The following is a 16,322-nucleotide window of genomic DNA, read 5'->3' on the forward strand; positions in this document are numbered from 1 at the left end:
GTAGTTCCTGACTGCCATCATTTCATTTTGCTACCAAAGCTCTCTTAAAAGGTGTGTGTGTGTGGATATATGTATCTACATGTGTATGTGTGTGTGTGTGGATATATATATATATATATATATATATATATATATATATATATATATATATATATATATATACATATATATATATATATATATGTATATATATATATGTATATATATATGAAACCTAGTGAATATAATATTAATTTAATGACTTTTTTATTGTTTATTTCTTACAAACAGAAGAGCTGCAGATTTGATGCATTACTCTGAAGCGACTAAATCTTACATAATACTTTTTGAAAATATATGATCTTTTCAGAATCGTTATTATTATAATTTTAAATTATCACTACTGTTTCTGATACAACTTCATTTCAATTTATACCTGGTATAATTTGTATCTAAGGCCACTGAAAGAAATGCTAATCATATATTGAAATCTGTTTGTTAAAAGAGGGAAAATAATTGGTATTTGTCGTTTTGGACAAACTATATCAGTCATATTATTAATTTTCATTTCCTCATTCAGTTTCATTTTTTATGAAAACGTGTCTTTTCTTTAAAAAAAATACACCCCCTCACCTCAAAAGGAGTCTTATTAAAATATCTAAGTTATCCTCATTATCATCACTAATGTTTCTTGCATAATTTCTTAAATACATTGCAGTTTCTATTTTGCTTTATTTGTTTCAATTTCTTGCTTTGTTTTGATTACTTCTCATTCCTTTCCCCTAATAATTGTCTTCATAACCAGTAATTTCGATTTAACTATGATCATAATTTGTTTTGTTCCTGCTGTATTTTATATATTTTTTATTGTAATGGGTAGGCCAAATACATTTGCTCAGCAGTCTTGAAAAAAACATTCATATCTCTCTTATCAAACCCTTGTAGATTTTTTTTTAAAAAAAAGAAGGCTTCATTGGATAATATATAGTCATAGATACATTATACTTGCCAAAAACCCAAAAAAAAACCTGTCAAAAAAAAGTGGGGGGGAAAATAGGTCAACTCTGATTAAAAAGCCCTTGATTATAGTGCTACTTAATCAAATTTGAACAGGGGACTAAATAATAATTGCTTCTTTGCAGATTTTGCTTTCTGAATTAGTTTCTCCAATTTAGTATTCTCAGTAAATCTATTTTGTTTCCTCATCTATATAAATTGACTAGCGCTCTGTCATTTGCAGTGATGAAAGTTCCAGTTGATCAGATCAATGGAGCAGCCTGCTTGTGAAATTAATGTGCAACTGGCTGAGCACTCCACAGACATGCATACCCTTAATGTAGTTCTCAGGGAGATTCAGTATGACACAATGTGACAAGGCGAGCCCTTTGAAATACAGGTACAACTCATTTTTGCCAGTTGAGTGAACTGGAGCAATGTGAAATAAAGTGTTTTGCTCAAGGACACAATGTGCTGCCAGGAATTGAATTCATGACCTTATGAATCTAAGCTGATTACCCTAATCACTAAGCCACTTGCCTTCACTATATAAATAGGTGCAATCCTATATAAATTGTGTTATTACTAAGAGTATTGGGCAATGGAATCACTAGAGTAGCAGATGAAAATGCCCATCTTATCATTCATCTTTGAGTGATAAAATATGTTAAATTTTTAATGCACATACATTTATGTGCACATGTGCCCTCTCCCACAAAAACATAAAACCCTAAAAACCCAAATTGTTGCCTTATGGAAAAGTTAGAACATTGTTGTATCCCTCTAGGAGCATTATTGTCTCCCTCTGTGTTTTAGGCAAATCCTGCCAAGGTCAGTTTTGGTGATGAAATAAAATTTGTGGTCATGTGCCAATTGTTAGAAGCTGTTATTTATTATGGATTTCAAATCCTTCTTCGTTAACTTGGCTTTTTTTTTTTGTTTTGCTTTCTAGTTATGTCCTCCAGTGTGTGAAATTTGTAACTTTTTGCAAGTTTTCAAAATTATTATTTTTGTTATTTACATGATGCTGGAGTAGTCATATATTCTTGTTCTCCAGTTGAGACCTTTCACTTTATTTTTGCCCACTAATGCTCTTGAGAAAAGCATGTATATCACTTTTCATTTTGCTATCAAATAATACAGTGCCTTTGTGCCTAGTTAAACATAAACTGGCAGCAGTGAAGTTTAATCAGTATTTTCTGTCATTTCTTTACATTCTAAAACATAATAAAAAAAGCACATCTTCTTTATAAATATTTTCGTTGTGGCTAGTCAAAAAGAAATTGATTGGCAGAGGCAATATGCATGTCTGATATAAAGAAATGTCCTGTCAAGGACAACTTGTCTTTCTTCACTAAGTATCTAGCATTCACACATGGACTTGAAGTGATTCCTTGAAAATTTTGTCAGTGTTAGAAACTCCTCATTATTCATCTGTTAGGGTTTTTATTTGACATTATTAAGCCCAACGTCATATAATCAGGTGAATGCAGTGTTATTTTTTTCTGTTAATCTGTTTCATTTATGAAGAGAACTTTTCTGAAAATGCATGCTGTATCAAGTAATGATATTTTTAGATGGCTTTTTGTTTTCTAGTTGTTTTCTTTCTCTATTTTAACAACTGCTAATACTGCAGAGACACTAGAAATGGCTGGGTGAACAACATAAAAAATGATTGGGAAGAAGATGGTTAGTTGACGACTGAAAACGATGGAGGGCAGAGGTTGTCCCTTTTGCTGTGCACTCAAGACTATGAACTGTAATTGATTGATTGACTGATATTAAAGATTTTACAGTTTCTAAAATATTTTCTAATGCTATATGATGTATATAGAACAAGAGATCTATCTTGATTGTATCAACCTTCAAACCTTTCTGAGAATTCAGAAATGTTTAGTAGGACAAGAGTCAGATGGAACGTAAATTGTTTCCTTCCTTGTGATTTGATATTTTTGTTGTTTCCATTTAGGAATGCAGGTTTTCATGAATCCTTTTTACAGGGACTTTATGACTGGTTGGGGCTGGGGAGAAGGAAATTATATTTCATAAGTTATTCTCAGAGGCCTGAATACTTGCAACATAGTAGATTCCATTAAAGATACCCAAAGATCAGGTGGCAGTATTAAACTGGATAACAGATTAAATCTACCACCCAAGAACAGGTACAGCCCAGGTCACTGCCTTTTTTTGCTGATTCAGTTTACCCAATTTTACTTTCTATACAGACTGATCAGACTCAGAACCTTAAAATTGTGAACTGAAAATTTTAATTATATAACTACTGGTTGCAATTTATGCATATCTATTAATGCATAGGTCTATCATAATCTTGTTTTTCTGTCAGCAATTTTCTAATGTTATCTTATACTTTGACATTTATTTGAACCTATTCTGTTTCTGAGTTAGCTATTTGTATCTAGGTGTTGATATATCTTCTTAGTGTTAACATTAGGCTCTTATAGTAAGAAAGCATATGATTAATCTCATTTTTATGGTCAGTCATTTCGATTATTTTTGGAAGATTCCATTTCATAGCCTCATTTATTTTGGTTTTTAAGATGAATGTCTTATTCTATTAAAATATTGTCTTATTACAGTGTTTTTATTTTGAAATTTTCAATTTTGGTTATTCCTGGCAACCTTCTATTGTCTTTCCTCTCATTCTTTCTATGATATCTATTAATATCCCTGTCTACTCCTGGTGTTTGGCATCATTTCATTTCCCTTTTGTTATATGATTTCTTTTCATCATTTGTTTTTGGTTTTTTTTTTATGTACCATGTTTTTTCTTCAAACATTTTGTACTTCTTTGTCTAGTTCACTATGTTGAAATGGCGTAGGTAGAGGATCCATATGGTGTACCCAGCACAAACTATGGACACACAAGAGATTCAATAGTATAACAGAGAAAGCACACTTTGTATGTGGCAGATATGCAAGAGCAGGAAACACTAGGAACATATGGGAAATAGATTTTCTCTAATGCCCAGGAGGATGCCTAAAAGAAGTAAATACCTTCTATTACTTAGGTAACTGAATTAGCAGCAGATGGGGTTGTTCTGAAAGTACAGTTGCTAAAATACGAACAGGCTGCAGAAAGTTCAGAGAGCTATTACCTCTGATGGTAACAAAAGATTTCTCTCTCTGAGTGAAAAGTAGATTGCGTACTAACAGCAGTTCTACAGGGTAGCAAAACATAAATCTTAAATGCATTGGACATGCAAGGTTAAAAAGAAATGAAATTATACTGCATTAGATGAGCAATGTCAGTGTGCATGAATGACAAAATATGTTGAGAGAAAAATTAAGTAGGGGAGGAATCACTTCTTTTTCCATACTATATAGTACTATATATGTACCATCAATCATATAGTACCATCAATCATTATTATTAAAAACACTGGGACCAGCTTAGTCAAGCCGTATTATTATGCTTCGTCCTAAATTCTTACTTACCAGTTGTGTTTGGAAGCAGTTGCACATATTTTCTTTTTCTTCGCAACCCTTGGTCTGATGTCTTGTTAGAAGCCATCATTCAGAATGGCATTGATTTTGCTGTCGTTGTTGCTATTTATGCAGTCATGGAAGGATCTATAGCTGAAATTCTCTCTGGATTTCTATTTTCAATTTTCTTTCTCTGCTTGTCTTGTTTTAGCGGTGTGTTTCTTTTATTTCTTTGATGGATACATATTTATCAAGGTTACATGCATGTTCCCTCACATTCATACACCCATACATATATATATATATATAAATGAATAAATAATATATATATATATGCGTGTGTGAATGTGTGTGTGTGCGTGTATGCGTGTGTGTGTGTCTGTATATGTGTATATATATATATATATATATATATATATATATATATATATATATATATATATACACATACACACACACACACACATATACATATATACACATGAACTCCACCGTAGATGTGCTTGGTATAGGTATGGTATTTTTTTTATAATTTCCTTTTATATTTAGGTTCTATTTCTTTTTTTTTTTTCTTTAATTTTTGGTACCCTAAGAAATTCCCCCAAATTTGAAACTGCATGATTTCTTATTGCTTTTCTTACTAAATACTACTAAACTTTACTAATTATTAACTACCAACCCAACATGCCGAAATCATGTATGCATGCATGTGTGCTGACACGCATATTCGGAAATGTCGAAACAGGAGAATTTCAGTTGTCCAAGATATAAGACAGGTGTTGAACTGCCAGCTGGACAATCTTCAGTTTGTATTGCATTGCTGATGTGTCTCCAAGTCAACTAGGCCTATGTGTTACTGTATGTAGCATTGTGTATTTGTGCAGCTTGTAATGTTGTGATCAAATGGGCTCATATATAAAAAAATATTCCCCACTCCCCTCCTAGAAAAGAGAACTGCATGTGGCTGAATATCATCATTATTATTATTATTATCATCATCATTATTATTATTATTATTATTATTTAATAATGATAATAATCTTGTTGCAATTATTGTTTTAATTTACTTTTCATCTTCTTCCTTCCTGCATGTAGCTTGTTTTTCTATTGCTTCGCTTTGCTTCAGCTTCTTTTAAATGATTCTTGCACTTTTGGTTTGTTTGTTCATTTATTTATTTTGTTTCTTTTGTTATATATTTTAAATTTTATTTTTTACTTTCTTGCCATTATTTTGCCTTTCTTTTAAAAAGAAACAGTTCCTATTTCATGCTTTCATTTTTATTTACTGTTATTTTTATTTGTATTATGTTATCTTTTTTTTTTTATTTGTGTGCATGTGTGTGTATGTTGTTTGTTTGAATAAAGCAATCTTCTGTTGACAGTTGTCTTTATTTACATATATTACCTTACTGATAACGATATAGTGATGGTGGTACTAATATACATGGAAATGAGAAGATATCTGAAGGAGATTACTTTTAATGTCTCATCCCTTGAACAGTCAGAAAAAGATAAAAGTATTTTTCTGTTTAGTTTTATTTGTCAACAGAACAGGGTGTTTAAACTATTAGTATCTAAAATTTCTTCATTTTCCATGCATTTCTCTCCCTCTCTCTCTTTCTCTCACACACACCCTCCCCTCTTTTTTTTCTCTTTCTTTTTATGTTCATTTTTGTAAACATCATCATCATTCAGTTCTATATTTAAGAGATGAGGAATTATGTACATTATTTATATTATTTACATTTGACGGATATTTGTTCTCATCTTGTTTATTGTTAACACAACATTTCGGCTGATATACGCTCCAGCCTTCATCAGGTGTCTTGGGGAAATTTCGAACCTGGGTTCTCGTTCCTAAGGTATTTTTCGATTTTTTTATTATTATTGTTGTTGTTGTTGTTGCTGTTGTTGTTGTTGTTGTTGTTGTTCAGGTCACTGCCTGGAATCGAATTCGAAATCTTGGGGTTAAGAGCACAGGCTACTAACCCTAAGATTCCAAGTTCGATTCCAGGCAGTGACCTGAATAATAATAATAATAATAATAATAATAATAACAACATCAAAAAATACCTTAGGAATGAGAACCCAGGTTTGAAATTTCCCCAAGACACCTGATGAAGGCTGGAGGGTATATCAGCCAAAACGTGTTAACAAAAAACAAGATGAAGACAAATATCCGTCAAAGGTAAATAATGTAAATATCATCATTGGTTACAGGTTTCCAGGAGGCCAGTTGCTGTTTCACTGCATTTACAATGGCTATAGTAGCAAGAGATTATCTGTACAACTAAAGCAGAACAAATACCTCTTGGCAATTTGTTTGAAAGCGCCTGTTTATTGGTTGATTCACCAGTGTTTAAATCTCTTTCCAGTATTCACCATAAAAAGACACATACACACTTTCTGCCTGTCTCTTTCACACACACACACACACACACTCTCTCTCTCTCTCTCTCTCCCTATCTCTCTCTCTCTCTCTCCCTATCTCTCTCTCTCTCTCTCTCCCTATCTCTCTCTCTCTCTCCCTATCTCTCTCTCCCTATCTCTCTCTCTCTCCCTATCTCTCTCCTCCTCTCTCCCTCCCTCTCTCCCTCTCCCCCTCCTCCCTCTCCCCCCCTCTCCCCCTCTCTCCCTCTCTCTCTCCCTCTCTCTCTCCCTCTCTCATTTTGATTTGAACTAGTGGTCGTTATTTCCCCAGTATGTTGTCATTCTTCAAACAGTATTGGCCTTAAACTATTACTCTCTACTATGATATTGAGTATTTTTCCTCGTGTTTGTTAAAATCAAAGTACACACACACACACACACACACACACACACACACACACACACACACACACACACACACACACACACACACACACACACACAGTGGATAGCTACACAGTTTCCATCTCCCAAATATCACTCACAAGAGTACTGGCCGACTCAAGGCTGTGAGTAAGATTGTGCCTAGTAACCAACCAATTGGTTGTGAAGCAAACTTCTAAACCACACAGCAATGCCTGTACTTTTTCTCTGCTTCATAATATTCCTTTTCCTGTCCAATCTATCTTTCCATGTAAGTAGTAAAAAAACAAAGCCAGCTGACCCTACTGTCCCCTCACCGTGCTTTTTCTGATGAAGTGTAGCCAATGTAGATATGGTGGGTTATCTTCAAATTTAATCCCCTTCTGTGTTTCATTAATTTTGCACTTCATAGAATCTGTATGTTATCCATTCCAGCAATACCTTCTCTCTCACCCTTATGCATAAACTAGAAAATGTTGTTATAATTAAATTATTCATGTTTTGTAACATCTTTTTCTCTCTGTAAAATTAGTTTCGATAATGACTTTACTATATCACTAATGACCATTGGTGACTTCATTCACTTGGATGATTTCTTTATAATTCTCTCTGACAGTACACAGTGCTGCAACAGAGCACATTGACCATGCTACTGCTTGGTTGTTTCACTACTTAGAAATGAAGTGGAAACTTATTATCAAAGTAGCTTCTTTCATCTTTGTTTTAGTGTGTGCATATATGCATTTGGGGGATAAGTTCAGGTTTCTTCTAGGTGTTTTGTTTTGTTTCTGAGAAGCAGAAGATCCACAGATTGGAAGTCTATTTAATCAATATTAGCTGGGAGTTTGTGTGGAAACAGGTGTCTAATGAAAATAAAGACTTTCTGTTGCTGGTGGTGATAAACACATGGGAATAGGGAAAATGAAATGAAGTGAGCACATAGTTGGAGCAAGGTTGCTATTTTCTAAGGTTGTTGGAGAAAACACCAGGTACTTAATCTTTAGATAATAGGATGGAGATTTCAGCTGCACATTATACTTTGGATGTGTTTTTTTTTTTTTGATCTTTCAGCCCTTGAACCACATTAGTTAATATTTTTTATTTTATACACACATGCATACTTACACAAATTACTATGGTTACATGGAGGCATTTACAGTCATTTGGCGTATTATATTTTAATGAATCCTTCCCCTTACTTTTCTCTCTTTCTCAGTCTTCCTCATGGTGTTATTTTGACAAGACATCATAAATTAAAAAATATTGCCATTTATCTTCTGATTTGTTTTGGGGCTTCCTCGTGCCTTTGGAATATATATTGGTTTACTAAGTGTTATGCATTGGTTTGGTTCTTGTGGTTAGGATTCTAGTGCCCTAGATGTTTTATATGCCTTGTGACTAATTCGAGCGTTCTAATGAATTCACTCGTCAATTATATAGTATCTCCTCTCGCATGCTGCCCAGAACAGTGAAATATGCAGCTTGTTGAGGCACCTATTTACAAGTGAGGGAGAGGTGCATTAGGCCAGCAAGGGTTCAGTTGTTTTTGCAAAGTGACAGTGTAAAACTTGTGATGAGATAAGATTTGGTGATACTACAGGGCAGGTTTTTTACAGAGAGAAACAGCATTCATCCCCCACCCACCGCCATTTGTTTCCATGGAGTGGGGCCTACAATACCACGTATGCAACCACCACATAAAACTTTTTTCTTTTAGCTTGGCCAGTACCATAGTTAAGAAAGAAAACTTATGTGGGTGTAAACTTTATTGTCTTTTTGTTAATGATATGGTTGGGGTGAGAGACAAACAATTTCACCGATATTGATTGGGGCTGGTGTTTGTCAGTTTGAAATTCACTATTGTAAGTTGTGCAACATCCTATTGATTGGGATTCAAAGATTGTTCGTTAATTTAAAAAATTTTTTTTTAATATTTTGTGTTTGTGGGGTGGGGGGAGTGTACGTGCAGGTAAAGCTTTTGCATCCATTGATGAAGATTTTAGCAGTTTGCAATATTATTCTTATGACCCCTTGCTGCCAACTACAGGAACACCATTATTATTCACACTTCATTCAGTAAATGAAATCAAGAAAGCTCCAAATATGTGAATGGACTTAAGAAGGTTATTGTTTCAAGCATGAAGGAATGACAAGAAAAATATTTAACAAAAAGATTAAAGTTGAACATAGTAATGTTTTAAGCATAATATGCTAAAAAGGAAATTTGTTTCCTATATACATGAATGTGTGAGTGTTTGATCATACATTTAATATCTTTATTGCTTTGAGATAATTATTTGAGGATTCTAATTAATTTCAACCTTATTTTTATGTTCATCATATTCTGAAGTTTTTTTTTTTTTTAAGAAAATTTTTACTGAGCATTTACTCAGAGGTTAATAGATTGAATGACTGATTATATTGTAGGTTTGTTTTCCTTTTTGTATATTATTTAACCCTTTCATTACTGTATTTATTTTGAGACACTCTGTGTTTCTTTCAATTACTTTAGCAAAGAATTTAGTAAAATAACTCGGTTATCATTAAGCTAGTGTTAGGAACATAAATTGTGACTAAGGCTTGGTGGAAGATTTTAATTCAGAACTTATGAAAACAAGACATTTGTACTACAGGGCCAGAGCCGGTTTCAGCCGGGTTGGTAACGAAAGGGTTAACGTGTGTTGTTTCTTTCATTTCTTCTAGACAACTATCAAACACTTAGAAGCTACTCTTTTTTATCGCCTAACCATGCATTGTGAATTCATCTTGTCAGAATTCCAATCAAAAGGCATCAGTTATATTTATAGATTTTCACAGTCAACAAAAGATCATCTTACACATCCTGTTGATCTATGGTATCCCAGATGAAATTGTCAAAGCCATCATCATCATATATGAAAGCTCAAGTTTTTTGCAAAGTACTAACAGTCCAACTGAAGAGTTTCCAACAATGGTAGGAATCCTTCAAGGACCCATCTTAGCTCATTTTCTCTTCATGATTGTTGTAAACTGTATCCTTAGTGAAAGTGCGTGGCTTTGTGGTGAGAGTACTTGGCTCACAATCCGAAAGTCATGAGTTCAATTCTTGGTGGCACGTTGTGTCCTTGAGCAAGACACTTCATTTCAAATTGCTCCAGTCCACTCAGCTAGCAAAAGTGAGTTGTACCTGTATTTCAAAGAGCTGGCCTTCTCACATTCTGTGTCACGTTGACTCTCCCTAGGAACTACGTTAAGGGTATGCATGTCTGTGGAGTGCATGCTAATTTCACGAGCTAGCTCTTCTGTTGATCAGACCAACTGGAACCCTCATCATTGTAACTAATGGAATACCAGTTATTATCCTTAGCTGAAAACTTGATCTCATCCAAGGCAAATGCTCTGTCATCAAGCAAAAGGATCAATATATCAGCATAGTCTATATATTCCTTTTATAGACTATACTGATAATCATTCCCTCACAGCTCATCAACTGTATGTTGTGCAACACTTGTTAACATCTGTTTATGTCCCTTAGAGCCAAAGTTGGCCTGTTTCTCAATGCAAAAAAAGCTGCAGGTGAAAGCTACCTGCCAATTTGTTCCAACAGTAACACACATTTCAAGGAAGTCGATGATTTTAAGTGAGGTCTATGTTTATGACTTTAAGAAAGATTTCTTGACATTCAAGGGTGGGAGGTAAGCATGGAATGGCTGTAACAAGCTTCAACACATCTGGTAATCAACAAACTTGGCCTTCTTCAAAGCTTGTGTAGTGAGTATACTTCACTACAGAGCCTGAACTTGGACTATGGAAGATGGAGCTTCAAGATCACTTTTATAAGAGTTTAAAACATCTCATGGCATGAGTATGAGATCAAAGAGAAGATTTATGGACAAGTTGCATCCCTCTCCACTATTGTTGCTCAATGTGGCCAATACTAATATGCTGAACTACAGGCCATATCAGGTTTTAAAGACTTTTGCACTCTAATACTGGACAAAGACCACTCAGCGTCATTGATGTTATTGACAGAAACAAACAAGCAAGATATTGAGGAACTCCCAAAGCTAATGGATGACAAACATTCCTGTCATAGCATTGGGAAATGCATCTCAGTTGCAGCTTGATTTACTGGTTGAGTATTCATTCTGGTATCACAGAAACTACCATAGTTAAGATGTCCAAATTTTATTACAAACAAGATGAAACTATTGATCTTGTGTGTATATATTTTATGTTGAAATTTTGGTTTTTAGTAAGTTATTTGGGTATATGCTGGTCATGTTGCAGGTCATGTGTGAAATAAAATGAGATACAAAGTAAACAAAATTCAATAAAAATACAGATTATGCAAATAACTGGTTCTTTCAGACATAAGTAATGCAAGGGCATTTAAATGGAGAGAACATTTCCTATTTAAGAAACATTTCTTAATGACATTGAGTAAAATATTTCTTCCAGTTATTTTAGAAAATACTAAGTCAATCCAAATCAATTGTAGCCTCTGTTTTTTTTTTTTTCTATTTATCTTATAATGTTGTTAAAAATATTTTTTGAAGCACTTAGTGTATGTTACTAATTTATGTTTAGTCTATTATGACAAACAGATATTTCAATATTTGCTAATTCAGAGGTAACACATTTTGTTGGCCTGCCCAAATTCAGTTTGGACTGATTCAATTTAATTAGTATTGTTTTTGTGCCTTTACACTTGTTTCAGGAATCTGCAGATCTTGGCTTTTATAATTTCACTTTTCACAAGCCATAGTGAAAACGTTTTAACTGCAGAAACCTTTCTTTTGAATTTATATGATTGTTGTTAGATGGCAGAACTAATACAGTGCCCCCAACAAAATAACTTACAGTCTATTTATGCTGAGTTCAAATGGTGTTGATATCAAATTTGCCTTTCATCTCTTAAGAGCCAGTAACTTAAAATCCCAGCCAAGTACTAAGGCTTAAATTAGAAGCAGCAGTAGCAGCAACAACAACAACAACAACAACTATTATTATTATTATTATTATTATTATTATTATTCCTCCTTCGTAACACAATGTAGGTAAAAATGCTCCAGTCTTTAGTCATCTGTCAAGTCACAACAAGGACCTCAGACCGATAATACTTTCCTTAAGATGTGCACTGTGCCCAATAAGGCTGCTTTTTGCAAGACATCAATCTTGCATGGGATTTCCAGTTGCCTTAAGAAGTTTTGAAGTTTCAATGGGATTGAGCCCAATGCTCCGATCACCACTGGCATCACTTTTACATTACTCTCTTGCATTCCATACAGTCTTGCCATTTCCACTTTCAATTCGGAGTACTTGGTGATTTTTTCAACCTCTTTACTCACAACACTCATGTCATTTGGTATGGCTACATCAATGATCTGACAATATTTGTCTCTTGTTCAGTATGACAATATCCAGCTTCGTCTGAAAATAATACTTCCAGAGTATCGTTACTTTTCCATCCTCCTGCATAACTTTACTTGGTACATGTTCTTACAAGTTCTCTGTTACTTCATATTGGTATTTACAGTATAAGAGCCAATGAAGATACACACACAAACTTTATCGTGGTGGCGCTTGTATATTGTGGTAATTTTTATATCCATTTGGTGTTAGCCTTGGACAGCCCAAAACCAGATAGTCTGTTGTTTTATCAAATGTTTTGTAGAACCTGCATTTTGGGTCAGTCCTATCTTTTATATATAATTTCTAGTAAACAAACTTTGATCGTTTGCCACCAATATGAAGCCTTCAGTCTCTGCTTTCAATCCTGAACTCCTCACTCACTAATGGGTTGTTGCTTTGTCATCATCATCATTTTGACTTTGAAGAATATATTGTCCATGCAGTGACTTCTGGCTGCATAATTTGTCAAGTTGTTTCTTCCTGTTCTTTTAAACAGTTACTTTGTTTTGCTTGCCCAAGCAATGGTTTTAGCTTCTTCACCTAATTCATTTGAGTTGCCTTGCAAATTTACAGGTGTTCTTGACTCTAGAGTGTAACTTTTTGTTGCTTTCATGTTTGTACATATGCTGCAGCATTCCACTATATGAACGAATAGGTTCTGTTCATCCCCATAGTGGAGGTTTTATAGTAGAGTTCTGATTGCATCATTCCTCTTCCTCCACTGCTTCTGGGTAGGTATAGAAAGTCATTGTTGCCGTCACCATGGTGGTTGAGGTCAGCAGAATCATTGGAGTATCACACAAACTCACTTTTGACATTTAACTTTGGTTCCTTACTTTCTTAATGCAAGCCCCCCACCAAGTTTGGCTTTGTCTTTTATCTTTCAATGTTGATTATATGAAGTATTAATAAACTACAGGGATCAATATAACTATTTCCATACCCACGAAATTTCTGACTGTGTGTCTATGATAGCAACAAGTATTAGACAAAAGCTATTATGTGCTAATTTAGTTAGCAAAGTTGTTTAGTGTCAATAGTCTCCTTGTGTCTCAAGAATCTAGAAGGCAAGATTAAAAGATGGTACTTTTCTGCCAGTCCACAATATGAATCTCACTTTCAGTATTCTTGATAGCTATCAATATGGGAATTGTACTGAGGGCATCAATTTCCATCTTTGTATTTCATTTTTCTGGTTAGGTCTTGATATCTTGCAATTTTCTCCTGATTTGGGTATCCATTCTACTATCATATGCAGTCGCAAAGTCAACTTGATTAGTGTTTGTTCATTTCTGTCTTCCAAATCATATCTGGTTTCTGATACGATAGTATGATGAGTCTTTGTCAAAACATTTTCTGAATAAATCCTTGTATTCTTATCATTTTCCTATCACTTCCAATCCACAGACTTGGTTAACATTGCAATGCACTTTTTTCTTTTCGTTATTAATGGTGATGGGCAATGGATTGGTAGTTATTAAAGTATCAGGTAAAATACTTTATCTGAGCTCTGAATTCAAACTTCACTGGAATCAACTTTGCTTTTCATCCTTCCAAGTCAATAAAAGGAAATCCCAGTCAAGCACTGGGGTTGATACAATCAACTATTTTCCTCTCCAAAATTTCAGGCTCTGTGCTTATGTTACAAGCAATTATTGTTGTTGACAATTTCATGCAACTTTCTGCTATATCACCACATGCACCCTTGATGTTCTGAGATATATGCAACATTGTGTTTTGGGGATTTGGACCCTTGTTAGTATATGTCATAAGTTTTGTTTTGTTGTGGGGCTTGGTTTGTTGTACTATTTTAGTGTTTCCTCTGTTGTGCAGTGCTGTTGTTATTTTGTTGTTTTGTAAATGTTCTGTATGTGCTGTACAGTTGGTGTTAGGTGTTTCAGTGCCAGACAGTTATTTTGTATAGGATATGGTCTGTGTCTGTTAATGGATTGCAACTGTGTAAATTGTATTATATATTGGACTGTTATTGGGTAGGCTGTGTGTTGTGTGCAGAGAGTGTGCAGTTTGAGTTGAGCTATTGAAAAGAAAGTATGGTGTTCAGGGTTGAGGTTGAATCTAGTAGAGCTGCTTTTTGGAATGTGCATAACTTTGAAAGCCTTGGTATGACTCGTATATTTAAGCTCATATATTTGTTTTATTATAGCTAGTGCTTTAATTATTACTGACACTGTTTGTGTTATTTTTTAAACAATAGACTATATTTTGATGAAGATCAGGCTGCTATTTCTAGTAGGTCACATGACTATGTAGAGACTTTTTCACTAGTGTGTGTTTTAATTGTATATACAAAAATGTATGTATATTTCTATATATGTTATATAGTGGTGGTTTTGCTCATTTCTTTTCAAAACTCTTAGTCTAGGTCTGTAAAGTTGCACATTTGCAAAGATGTAAAGAAATAAGTCAACTATTGTACAAGTTTATTGTGGTACAAGTAGTGTCAAGAATTTGGAAGATGATGATGATTCGTATCATAATGTTTTGTGTTCAAATTTCATAAAATATAGAATGGTTTAAAAATTGTAAATATTGGTTATATTTCATGTTATATTATAGGTAGTTGGATTGTTTGTACTTGTACAAGTGCTACACTTGTTTATGATAGGTAAAGTACATGACTGGAAAGGGTGTAAACTAGCTTAATAACAGCAAAAATATTTTACTAAATTCTTCATTATTTTCAAAAGTAAGTGAAACAAAGGCAATATATTTCAGCAGAAGTACACTAAGAAAAGGATTAATACATAAACATATCCAGTAAACATCTGGTTTTTTTAAACCAACAAAGCTACCTGTCCTGACAATATCCTTTGTTATGCTCAAACATTGTACCCCCCAGAGTTTTCCCCTTTGCTCACCAAACTTTTCAATTTCTCACTCTGTATGAGAATACACCTTGATTTTCAGAGACATGGAACAGTGTTCTTTTCCAAGAATGGCAACTTCCCAAATTCTGTCAACTATTGTTCTAGTGCACTCACTTCTAATATTCCAAAAATAAGAGACAGCCATTAACATTGGCAATCTTCACCACCTTATCTCTCTCTCTTTTTCTCTCTCTCTCTCTTACACACACACACACACAAATTCAGCTTTCAGATATAATGGACATCTGATCTGTCATGTCACCCATAGGTTGGCCCTCATGTTAAAGAAATTTGGTGAAAGCAATATTATTGCCCTAGACATCAGCAAAGCTTTCAACCATGTCCAGCATGCAAATTTCCTTTCAAAACTTCTTGTTTCATCGATTCTTGAACTTTTGGATTGGTAACTTCATATCAGACTGCACCACTGCTGTTGACAAAGCTCTTTCTCTTACACTTTCAATCAACTCTAGTATGTTCCAAGCACTGATTTTGTCTCTTGCTCTCCTTTTGAAAATCAAATCCAACAAAGCCCACTTTTATGCAGGCAGTATTACTCTTCATTCCTCCCTAATTTTCCACAGTCATGTGTCATCCACATGCGATCTGAATACCACATGCTAAACCTCAATTAATTCTATGAACACTGACATTGGAAACATCCTCATGTAGATCCATGACAATTTCTCTTTCAACAACGACCAAAAAAATTCAAGCATTACTTATATCAAGAAAATATCATTACACTACATACCTCAATCAAAGCCTCCACAGTTACTCCAAATTTTACACCTCACCAACATCTAGGATTCCTCTAGGCAAATACAC

At 34.2% G+C, this 16,322-nt stretch overlaps 1 protein-coding gene across 50 annotated transcripts in view; it reads left to right on the forward strand.

Moving 5' to 3' along the window:
- LOC106874170 (uncharacterized) overlaps positions 1–16,322 on the forward strand; it is a 312,709-nt gene that overhangs the window by 179,456 nt on the left and 116,931 nt on the right. The window lies entirely within an intron of this gene.

The sequence above is a fragment of the Octopus bimaculoides genome, chromosome 21 (assembly GCF_046866305.1).
Source record: "Octopus bimaculoides isolate indiv1 chromosome 21, ASM4686630v1, whole genome shotgun sequence".
NCBI lineage: Eukaryota > Metazoa > Mollusca > Cephalopoda > Octopoda > Octopodidae > Octopus > Octopus bimaculoides.